The sequence below is a fragment of the Otolemur garnettii genome, unplaced genomic scaffold (assembly GCF_000181295.1).
Source record: "Otolemur garnettii isolate 467f Iridium unplaced genomic scaffold, OtoGar3 scaffold00004, whole genome shotgun sequence".
Classification (NCBI taxonomy): domain Eukaryota; kingdom Metazoa; phylum Chordata; class Mammalia; order Primates; family Galagidae; genus Otolemur; species Otolemur garnettii.
Window position 1 is genome coordinate 44,354,512 of NW_003852399.1, and position 12,610 is coordinate 44,367,121.

Below are 12,610 nucleotides of genomic sequence, written 5' to 3' on the forward strand. Positions count from 1 at the left end.
CCATGGCTACTCAAACATGACTTGATATCAAAGCCTTTACATAGATTCATCAGCTCTGGCCACAGCAGGGCTTAAACAAGATTGCTATTGAATCTTTGAGTTTCCCAGGAGAGTCTTCTTTCTTACTTAGCTGTTCAGACATGGCAGAATAGAGCAAAGAAATCGTTTCTCTTGTAAGAAAAACTTAATATTCTTTACCTGTTTTTCCAACTTGTGCTTTGGGTTGTGGAAATACTCTGTTCAGTGATAACAAAATTTGTTATGAGTTTAGCACCAGGGCTTCTTAGATACCCGTCTCTCCAGGAATGCTTCAGCTGAGCCTGAGTTAGTTGCTCATTTTGAACCTCATGTGGTGTGTAAAAACAAATTAAAAAGTAACCCACAGAGTAACTCATTACAATTTTAATTTCTTTCCATTCAACCAAGATGTAAGGGGCTTATTAGGTTCTTAATAGATGCTGTGCTTTATTAGAGTCTCTTTTGTAGTTACAATTTACTAGATAAGGTGCTAAGGGGATAGGGTTGACCTCAACGTTTAAATAATCCTTAAATTTGGTCAAAATGGACAAATGCCATGTAAAAAATGGGCACAAGAAGCCACTTGAAAGGGACAGTCTAACACCTAAAGAATCAAAGTTACTTGCTTTCTGAGTGTGAATTGGATCAAAAAAGTATTTCAGAAGGAAAGATGGGGGCCTGTGAGTTGTGTGTGCCTCCTATGAACTTTCCTAAGACGAGCACTGCTCTGAAATCTAATAAATATTTACTGTAAGAGGAGACATTCCAGGCCTTTCCTCCCTGGTGCTGGAGGGCTTAGTGCAGTTGCTATGGAGGGCAGGTGCTGTCTCAGCTATGTGACAAAGACAGGCCCTTCAAGAGGGAAAGGTCATTTAACCTCAGCCTGATGAGTATTGATCAGTTTCTTTATGGCCTTCCGTATTGTAATATGTGTACATATGTCTAACATTTTTAACTATTCATTATTTTTTAAAGTACTGTTTTATTTTAGTCAGAATATAGCTTCCTATTGTAAAACCCTAGTCTTGTATGTTGGGAAAATGAAGATCTAATTTATTTCTTAATTGTTTATAGTATTATTGTCAAATTCTTCTAGTAGGCAAAGAACAGATTATAATATGTGCAATTTCATAAAACATTAGAAAATCCTTGCCTGAAAGATTATTTTTATTTGAAGAAGCATGAATGTTCTTGTTGATTCTTACTATACCTTGAATATTTTTAAAAAGCTGTTTACAGAATCTATAGTATAAAATTTAAATTTTGGAACCTTTTACATGGTTTTCACCTTACAAATTAACCAGCAAAGGAGCTAATATGACTTTTGGAGTTATTTAAAATGTTGACCTTTGTATTTCATGAATGCTGCAAGAATATAAATAACATTTTTATGAAAAGCATTTTGCTGCTTTCCTTTGGTGTCTAATATAGTAGAATGTTCTAGAATTTTAATAAACATTTTAATTCCTGTTGAAATGGAACTGTCCAAACCTTAGCAACTTTTCATTATTTCTTCTTTCTTAGTGTCCTAAGTAGGACTATGCCATGTTAAGTTATAGAAATGATAAGTTTTGGAGCTACCAGGCTAGCAGCATTAGGGCGGCCTGGCTTACAGCACCTGTCCGGTGCTCCTGGCAAGGGTGTCTTGTGTCCCTTTACCTTGCAGGCCTCACTGGTGCCCATGAATAGGTATCAGTGAGGCTTCCAAGTGACTGAGAGAGAGATTTGAGTCTGGGTAAGGGAAAGACAGTTATTTCGGAGGCTTATAGCTGATCACCTAGGAAAAGACATTCTATAGCAATAAGAAGAAGTATTTCAATTTGGGACACTTATTTGCAGCTGGAAATGGGGCCTGGACTGTCAGACCAGACTTCTGTCCAGCCCTGCCTTTGCTTCAATTCTTCCACATTGTTATTCTGGGTTTGGACTGTATTGGAAAAAGAACTGCTTTATGCAGTCTGCATTTCAATCAGTTTGTAAATGCTGTACCTACCAAAGGATTTAACACTGAGAAAATTAAGGTAACCATGGGATTCCCATATGAAAATAGTCACTTTTCACTTCTGGGATGTAGGAGGTCAGGAGAGATGAAGACCACTGTGGAAGTCACATGCCAGATGCACAGCTGGTGTTGTGTTTGTCGGGGACTTTGGTGATGTTGAAAGGATGCAAGAAGCCAAATTGAACTTCAAAAAATAGCTAGGATATCAGAAGATCAGGCAGTCCCTGTACTTAGAGTTGCTAGCAAACCAGACTTGAGAGACTGAGAAACTGTTACCAGTGGGCGAACTGCATTCATCCCCCCACCTTGGCGTTTGCAGCCTACCTGTGCCATCACAGGAGACAGACTAAAGGAAGCACTTAAGAAACTGCATGATATGAGAATTAAAAGAAGAATGTTGTGATTTAGAAAAAGAAAAGATGAACATCAGCCTTTTATATCTGTGTGAAGGAGGTTTTCTCTGGCTTGACTTTGACAAATGGAAGTGTGTCTCCAAGTCTGGTTTGCCCATCTGCCCCCCTGGGTGTTATTAAAGCTTTGCTTTGTTGAACAATCAGATACTCAACTCCATTGCCCTGTGGAAGATGAGTAAATGCAATGCTTCTGAAAGTGGTCTTTTCTCCCTACCCTACAATCTATTGGTACTATCATTTTGGGAAGCCAAACAGAGATAATAAATTGAAATCTCTCTCTCTCTCTCTCTTTTTTTTTTTTTTTTTGCAATTTCTGGCCAGGGTTCGGTTTGAACCTGCCACCTCCAGCATATGGGGCCGGTGCCCTACTCCTTTGAGCCACAGGCGCCGCCCAGGGATAATAAATTGACCAGAAGACAGTTGTGGAAATTTGACCTGAAGTTAGTGAAATAAAACTTTGAAGAGTAGAAAAAGAGAAATGATAATTTTTGGTTGATTGATTAGTTGATTGCCTTTAAAGTGATAACCATTATGTTAAATCATGAAGTTTTAAGAAAAAACAAAAGGAAATGAATTCAAAGCGGAGTGTATTTGGAGCCACTCAGGAGGCTGAGATGAAAGGGTAGCTTGAGCTCAGGAGTTTGAAGCTCCAGTGAGCTGTGATCACTTCATTGCACTCCACCCTGGCGACAGAGTGACACTTAACCTCTTCAAAAAAAAAAAAAAAAGGAGGCTCAAGTGGCTAACGCGCCAGCCACATACAACTGAGCTGGTGGGTTTGAATTCAGCCCTGGCCTGTCAAACAACAATGACAGCTGCAACCAAAAAATGGCCGTGCGTTGTGGTGGGTGTCTGTAGTCCCAGCTACTTGGGAGGCAGTTAGAAGCAGGAGACTCTTGTGCCCAGGAGTTGGAGGTTGCTGTGGGCTGTGATGCCATGGCACTCTACCCAGGGGGATAGCTTGAGGCTTTGTCTTAAACAAAAAAAAAAAAAAAAGAAGGAGAAAAAGGAAAAGAAACTAATCTGTGGCTCCTGCACCTACAGGAGGTGGGGGGTGCTAGCATATGAGTTAGCTACTATAGATGAGCCTGCCTGTGGGTAGTGTCTGCTAGGTTTTGATGAGTTCTGATGAAAGAGAAGTATAACTTTTAATCAGGGTCATAGGTAAAAATCTGTAAGTGAGTTTGAAGGTTGTCTTCCCAACCCTAGAGTCACTTTTGGGATCTGTAGCAACAAAGGCATATAGAGATGACGACTTTGTGTCCCCATGTGATGGCTTAGGCCTTCCCATTCTGGGTACCGCTTTTTGAGGGCTGGCTCCAGACGAGAAAGGAAGTGGATGCTTTGACAAGCACTGTTCTGTGGGTTTACGTAAATTAGATGGATCTCATTTTGTGTTTTCCATAGCTGTTTTAGTAATTTGTAGTAATTTACAGATGGTAGATCTGAGGGTCCAAGAAGTGGATGCTTTCTGCCCAGTTCACAGGGTTCCCCGTGGAGTCAGAATGCAGACACCCAGGGTTTGATTCCGAAGTTCATGCTCTGTGGCCACTACCACTAGCTGCTTGAAGACAAGAGCTGACTTGGAGGGTGTTGCTGTGGAACTACTTGCCTTCCCCTCACCTCTGCATACCTGTGTACACGTGAGGATACACACGTGTAGAGAGGCCCTAGCTCTTGCTGGATTCTGGGCACAATAGTTAGCATTGTCATCAAGACAATATTTCTGTAAATCATTCCTCCTGCTCTACGCTTTTTATAGGAAAGTGTGCGGGCAGGGCAGGGAAGCTTGAGTTCTGCCTAGGACCAGTCTGATTGACCTTTTTTCTTCCCTTATTTTCTGACCCTCTTCATTTTCCAGATGAGGTTCCTGACTAGTGAAGGTCTCACCATAGTTAATCAAGTCTTTATTTCTGCGGATCAGCCCAACTCTAACTTCACATCCTATCGTATTACTCCCAGTTATTCCTGTGGTATGGGATGCGTGAGACTCTCTGATATGAGTTAGGTAGCTGTGCCTTAGGGAGCTCATGGCTAGTGTGGGATGCAGGTGGGCGAGCTTTAGCTGCAGCCTATGACAGAATATCACCACTGTTTAAAGACTGACCAACACAGCCTTGCTCAGTGGCAGTATTATAGCCCGTGAGGTTTATCTGAGGCATGGTTATTGCTAGTTGAAAACATTTCCCAATACCCCACTATGATGACTTGAAAGATAGCTGGCATTGGTAATTTTTGGCAGTAAATACAGAGACTGAAAATTAAAAAAAAAAAAAGACTGACCCATGCAATTTGAATTAAGAGAAAGGTGAAAGTAGTCCTGGTGAGTGAGATTCTGAGTCATTTTCATAAAGAATAAGCCATTTTCCTTGTATCTCAACTTGGAGAATTTTAATAGCTTTGGGAAGAACTTTCCAGCTAAAGATCAAGATCATACGGAGATTGTCTTGGTATCTATTGCTGCATAATGTATTATCGCCAAACTTACCATCTTATTAATAAAAAACCCAAGATGTATTATCTCACACAGTTTCTGCAATCAGGAATGGGACTGGGTACCTAAGGAGGTCTTCCACGAGGTCGCAGTAAAGGTGTTGACTGAGACCTCAGGCTCTCAAGGCTGGACAGGGTGGGGATCTGTTTCTAAGCTCATGTGGGTGGTCCCGTTGCCAGGGAGTGACAGTCCTCCCTCCCTGGGCCTCTCCATAAAGCTGCTATGCCATGGCTTCTCTCAGAGAGCATGATCTAGGTGCAGAGAACCGCGAGCTGTATGATTCTGTTGGTATCACGCGGGCAGTGGCTACACAAAGACACAAATACAGTCATCTCTGGGAGCAGTGGCGATGACCTGGCGTGTAATGTGAGTGAGGAAAAGGTGCAGGGCCTCTCTAGCTGGAATTTAGGGGATTAGGAGCGATATCTGGGAGATGAAATTGAAGCTGACGCGTCGTGAGTTCTGCAGAGTATGAATGTGGGGTGAATTGACCTTCAAGCAGCTTATCCTAGTAGGGAGTTACATTTTGTATGTAGCTGTGAGCCAAGGTGGAAAGTGATATGTTCATGGAGGTACGTACGGGTTACAAATATGAAAGTTCAGAGGTTGCTGCTTGCTGGGGAGCAGTCAGGTTTGTGTTCCAAGCACATGGCCCAGGGGTTGGTGTCATCGCAGTGTGGTTCATCCATGCTTTATAATGCCATGAACTGCTGTGAGTGATCTCTTTCCATACACACACATGCCCACACCATGAACACACATGCAGAATTGTCTTGTCTCTGGGATTAGGCTTGTAGAGATTGTTGGGGTTACGGTTAGATCTGAGGTGACGCTGCTAGTTAGTTTGGTAGTGTTGACCTCCTCCCCTCCAACTTCTGTCTGGCTTTTTTTTTTTTTTTTTGAGACAGAGCCTCAAGTTGTCACCCTGGGTAGAGTGCTGTGGCATCACAGCTCACAGCAACCTCCAACTCCTGGGCTTACGCGATTCTCTTGCCTCAGCCTCCCAAGTAGCTGGGACTATAGGTGCCTGTCACAATGCCTGGCTCTCTCTCTATATATATATTTATTTATTTATTTATTTATTTTTTGGTTGTAGTTGTCATTGCTTGGCAGGCCAGGCTGGATCCGAACCCTCTGGCTCTGGTGTATGTGGCGAGCGCCTTAGGTGCATGAGCTACAGGCACCGAGCCTTCTGTCTGTTTTTGAGTGGTGCAAGGTGGAGGCTGATAGCAATGTGTGATTTCCTAGAGTGCAGTGCAGCTAACCATTTTGTTTATGTTGTGTTGTTTAGAATCTGTTGCCGCATGTAACCGGTTCTCCTAAGAAGAGATCGTATATGGGAGTTGTATTTGTGTGTGTGCGGAGCGTCCAGGGCAGGGTTATTTAAGCAATGTATCCTGTACTCTGGGTGTTTTCTGTAGCCAGAAGGAAGCCTTAACCATTGTTACTTACAGTGGATTACTTTTCAAAAGTTGGTCAATCTCTTTCAGGCCATTAATGGCTTAGAGACTAATAAGCAAGCCCATTAAATACTATTTTATGTCTGAAAAAAGAGTGAGTGCTCTAGGAGAAAGCAAGCTGTTTTCTCTAGTTAACAAGGTGGAGCGGGTGTTCCCAGCGGTTCGGGTTATAATAAGACTTGATGAGTCAGAAATGATGTTATTCTGGAGACAACTGTAGAAGTAATTAGAATTTTACCTCCTTTTAATTAAAAGATTCTAACTTTCACCTACCTTCTCTGCCATCTGGGCAAGGCATAGAGTTGTCTCCTTGTCAGTCAGGCTCCCTCTTGACTTTTGGGGTGACCTCAAGAGAACCCAGGACTTGGGCTTTAGAGTGGGCTCACGTTCTCACCAGTGAACAAAGAGAAAGCATTTACCCAGGGCTTCAAACCGGAGTCTGTGGGACACAGCTGGGCCTGGGTTGGAACCATCTCCAGGGCGTTAGCATAAAACAAAGGCATGTTTTGTTGTTTTGAGAGCAAAAAGAGGCTTCTTTTCTTTTTTTCCAGTCAGATATAAAATTGGAATTGCTCAATAATAACACAGAGCCTGTGTATTGGGCTGCTTTCCTCGATTCTCCCAGATGGTTGGAATAGCCAGGTGGGGGGCCCTACGAGGTGCCTGGGAGTCAGGTGCCCCCGTACTTACAGGGTGTTTAAAACTCCCTGATTGTAAACACACTGTATTCTTGTCCAGGTGGTTGGGAGGATTGAAAAAAGCCATTGCATGTTTTTTACCAAAATTTATTTTATTGTGATAAATATACTTCACATGAGATTTACCCTCTCAGCAAATTTTTACGTGTTCTAAACAGTACTATTAGCTATAGGATTTGAGTGCATTTTTTAAGCCAGAGCACTAGGCAAATGCAAACCCCTGTTTTTTCTTGCTTGTTATTTTCATAGTTGTGACTTTTTCCCCAAGGAAATTCTTCCCTCTGCCCTTTAAGTCGCATATGCCCAACAGTGAATAATTATTAACTGAATCTAGACCACATACTGTACACGCTTTGGATACCGTGGGCAGTTTATAATTTTAAATGTTCTAAAAGTTTGTAAGTCTGAAACTCTGACAAAAAAATTTTTTTTTCCATAAAGAAACAATCCTAGATTGCTAATGGAGCAATATGAGTTTCCTTTTAGGGGTAATGAAAAGTAGATTGTGGTAAGGATTGCATAACTCTGTGAACTTACCATTAATAAAAACCACTGGAAAATAACAATGACAAAAAAAAAATAAAGAAGAAAAAAGTTTAAAAAGAAACCAAAGGAAAGAAGAAAAAAACCAACAAAGAAAAAAAATCCCCTACAAACCCACTGAATGGTACTCTTTGTACAGGGTCAATTTTATGGTATATGAATTATGTCTCAAAGATGCTATTAAAAACAAAACACTGTCCTAATTATTACCACAAAAATCCCCTTATTTTTCCCCCTCCCTACTATTGTCTCAGACATAGCAAGCATTCAGTAGATGCAGGTGACTAAGTGTAGAATAATTCAAATGGCACCAGTAAAGGAGGATGGGAGTGGGGGCTGTGGTGTCGGGCGTAAAAGCTCCCAGGGCACACACCAAGGCTTGTGGGGTGTTATGGTGGCCCCTTTGTCAAGGGAGATCCACCACTGTCATGCGAGGTTCTGGATGGGCTGGGCTGCAAATGATCCTAGATCCAGGTCAGGTGGGAGTCTGGTGTGTGGAAGTCGAGAATGCTAGTACTTTATGGTCCAAATTCTGGTTACCCTGGCCCTGTATATCAGGAAGCTGTGTGATGGCAGAGTGGACTTAAGGTGGGGAGGATGTGGTGAGCAACAAGTTCTTAGTTTTCAGGTGTCTGTGTCCTTGAGTAACAAGGTGAGGAGTCAGTCTGGTCAAGAGACAAAAGCCAAGAAATGAGCTGAGGCAGAATGGGAGTGCCAGGCCTGGATCTGCACGGCTATCTCTGAGTACAGGCTTTGTGAGTGTGGTGTCCAGCTGCTACCTTTTGGGGTTCAGTTTTAGTTTTTTCATTTGTGTATTATTTTTATTTTTGGTGGATCTCTGTGAAGAATACATTTTCAGTTCTCTAGATGGGTATAGTCCTGTACTAAGGGATACATCTAATGCCTTTTCAGATGTATTATTATTGCTTTTTTTAGAGACCAGGTCTCACTCTGTCACTTAGGCTGGAGTGCAGTGGTTCAATCATATGAGCCTTGAACTTGTGGGCACAAGTGAGCTTCTTACCCCAGCCTCTTGAGTATGTGGGACTATAAGTGTGCACCACCAAAGCTGGCTAACTTTTTTTTTTTTAGTTTTTGAAGAGAGGAGGGGATCTTGCTGTGTTGCCAGGCTAGTCTTGAAGTGCTAGCCTCAAGTATTCTTCCTGCCTCAGCTTCCCAATTTTTCAGACTTATAACTGCAAAACATAAACCACTCTGAGTACTTGCAGAAGCAAATGACTAAATCTTATGAAACCTCATTTTCCTCCTGAGGGCATTCAAATTTTCTTCCTGTTGTGTTTTATGCAATCAGGTTTCAGACAGAGAATTCTGTCACTAGGCATCTTATTGTCAAAGACAGACATTTTTAACATAGTCTTCTACTGTGAAATACTTAACTTTCAAAAGACTAAGCTATCTGCCCCTCAAAGGAAAATATTAATTAGCACCATTATAAAATTGGGACTGCTCTAAAAATCCTGCTTCTGAGGGTTACCATCCAACTTCTTTTCTTTCCTTCCTTTCTTACTTTCTCTCTCTCTTTTTTTTTAATCTGAGACAGAGTCTCACTCAGTCACCTGGACTAGAGTGCCTTTGTATCAGCCTAGCCCACAGCAGCCTCAAACTCCTGGGTTCAAGCAATCTTCCGGCCTCTGCCTACCGAGTGGCTGGAACTACAGGCACCCTCACCCCACAATGCCTGGCTAATTTTTCTATTTTTTAGTAAAGATGGGGGTCTTGCTCCTGCTCAGGCTGGTCTGACCTCCTAAGCTCAAGGGTTCTTCCTGCCTCAGCCTCCCAGAGTGTTAGGAACCAACTTATTTTCATACTTCAGAAAAACAATAAAAGTTCAAGGCAGATGAATCCAAACAGCAGAAAGGGTATGTAATTAAACTTCAGATTCTCTCACACAAGATCCATTTCCCAGAGACGTGGTTATGATCTGCCTCTGACACCCTTCCACAAATGTCCAGCCAGGTAATGTGCACAACCACTTAAGAAATTTAAATGAGGGCTCAGCGACTGTGGCTCAAGTGGCTAAGGCACCAGCCACATACACCTAAGGTGGCGGGTTCGAAGCCAGCCCGGGCTGCCAAAACCACAATGACGGCTGCAACCAAAAAATAGCTAGGTGTTGTGGCGGGCGCCTGTGGTCCCAGCTACTTGGGAGGCGGAGGCAGGAGACTCGCTTGAGCCCAGGAGTTGGAGGTTGCTGTGAGCTGTGATGCCACGGCACTCTACCCAGGGGGATAGCTTGAGGTTCCTGTCTCCAAACAAAAAAAAAAAAAAGAAATTTAAATGAGAATGAGTCTTATACATTACTACATACTTTTCTTGTTTTAACTAACACGTATCTTGGACGTTTTTCCCTATCTAACACAAGACAGGTAGTTCTTTCACTTTTTTTTTACACAAATAAAATTATATTCCTACCTATCAGCAGTTAACACTTAGAATTCAAAATAAAGAAATAGACCATTTATAATAGTACCAACAAAATAAAAAGTTAGATCTTTTACTTTTTAAAAAGGTTTACCTACCACTAATAATCATCATATCATTTACTTTAAAATGCACTTGTCTTAAGTGCACAATTCAGTGCTTTTTTTTTTAGTAAACTTACAGAGTTGCGCCTCTGTAACCACAGTCCAATTTTAGAACATTTCCACCACCCCTGCGCCTATTTACGGCCTCCTCGCTTTACTACCCCAGGCAGCCACTAATCTACTTTCTGTCTCTATAGACTGATTTTTATTCTTTTTGACAGTGGCCTGTGGTCGATTTGGGGGAAGCACAGAAGTGTATTTAACTGAGTTCCAGCCAAGAAAATTTTAGTTTTTGCTGATGTTTTGTTTTGCTGCTTCCGTTCTTCCTTGGGAAGAAGTTAGACCAGATTGAAATTGTGCCTTTGAGTCATACTTGGTAAGAGCGATAAGGGGATTTTAACTGAAGTTGTTTGTGGATTTTCCAGTTATTAGCTGTACAGCTAGAAGAATTCTAGGGCCTTGATAATTATTTACCATCCGAGTAGAAATTGCCTGAGGTTGTGCTTGATGAGGGGGAAAGCCCAGCATTTAATGTGTATTTTATGGAGGTAGGTGAAGTAGAACTAAGTATTTACACATGCTTGGGGCTGAGGGAAAGTTATTATTTCAGTTTTTTGCTTTTTGTCTCTTAACTAGCCGCTGAGTGTTCAGGAGAGTGACTTAGGATGTATTTTTCAAACTGGGCCTTGAGATCCATGATTGGGTTATGGATTTTGACCAGATGTTTTTTAAAAAACAAAGTAGACTAGTATGAGACCAAAATGCTTTGTCTGGTGTAATGGTGAACATTCTACTATAGTTATAATCTCCTCTGTGTGTGTGTGTGTGTGATTTAGACATCAGAAATGTTGAAAAGCCAGTGTCTGAGGATTCAGAGTTTCTCAGTTTCAGGCAAGGGATCAGACAGGTCCTATTCCTGCTTCCTCTTCACTTGAGCTGTTCTCAAACTCCCCCGAGCAGGGAGGGTGAGGAGATTGGGATTAGGTAGTTCACCAGGTAAAACCTTGCTGGGAGTGGCTGGGGGAAGTGAGCCAGTTCATCTTGGCAAGTGGGAGGTGAAAACAAGACTTTCCATGTGCCCACTTTTCTCTATCAAAAATAATGAATTATTTCAAATGTTCTAAACATGAGGCCCTGGAGATTTTAGTTAATTCTGGTATTTTTGATAACAGTAATGTATACATTTAGACCGGGAGAAACTCATGTGATCTTGTGACTGCACGTGACTGGCAGGGCTGTTGTGTGAGTTTCCTGTCCATGCACTCTCCTGTCTTGTCACTGCTTGGTGGTTCTGTGTCCTGCACTCACAAGCATCTTCCCAAAGGGACCTCCCTCACGATCTAGGCATCACAGTTCTTCTCTGGCCTCTGGATGTTGAAGGCCCTCAGGCTTCTTATATCTCGGTTTCCTGGATTGGACAGCTGTATTAGTTACACGGCTGAAACTAGGTGGTCATGCAGAAAATTTTGTTTTCACCTCTCACTTCCCAAGATGAACTGGCTCATTTGCTATGTAACAAATCAACTCATAAATCAGTGGATTGGACAGCTATATTAGTTACATATTGCTGTGTAACAAATTAACTCACAATTTAATGGATTAAGAGCAAACATTTATTATCTCGGGCATGAGTCAGGGATCTTGGGACAGTGTATCTGGATGTTCAGCCTTTGGGTCTCCTGAGACAGGTTAGGTTGACAGTTGGGACTGTCATCATCTGAAGGCTGAATGGACTAAAAGATTCATTTCCAAGAAGGTCAACATAGTTGTTGGCGGGAGGCCTCAGTCCTCCACCATGTGGACCTCCATGTAGAGATACTTTAGTATCTTTACAACACATCTCTGGATCGGAAATGAGACATTAGTAATGCCAAAGAAACTCCTTTGCCCCCTTCTCAGGTGGGCACAGATAAGGCCCATCTGCCATCAAGTCTGGATAGAAAGATGCAGACTTTGAAGTTTAGAAGTTAAGAAGACAGTTGAAGACAGTTTGAAGTTAAGAAGACAGTGGTCTGCACTGCCTTTGAGGGAGCTTTTCTCAGTGGTAAGTCATAGATGATAACTGCTATCATGCCCGCCTCACAGGATTATTGTGCGACTCAAGTGAAATGGTAATCATTAAAAATTTTGGAGACTGTAAGATATTTTCTAATTGGAAGAAGAACTTTTTCCTCTCCTAAAGATTGGCTCTGTGGCATGTCTCCTGCATCCCTATACTGCCCATTTTAATATTCAAATGATCACAACACCCCTCATTAGGCATAGGGCTGTGAGGACCGTGGGAGGTTGGTGCCAGCACAGTGCCTGGCACCTAGTAAGCATGCAGTTATCAGCTCAGTTACTACTGACTGAGGGTGACATAGTGAGACCCTGTCTCAAAAAAAAAATTAATTCGTAAGTTAATTTATGCTGGAAGTTGAATTTTTTTTTTTTTTT

At 42.0% G+C, this 12,610-nt stretch overlaps 1 protein-coding gene and 1 pseudogene across 1 annotated transcript in view; both read left to right on the forward strand.

Moving 5' to 3' along the window:
* The window catches only part of TPD52 (tumor protein D52), a 140,321-nt gene that overhangs the window by 22,894 nt on the left and 104,817 nt on the right, over positions 1 to 12,610 (forward strand). The window lies entirely within an intron of this gene.
* Positions 4,547 to 4,697, forward strand: LOC111728124 (annotated as a pseudogene).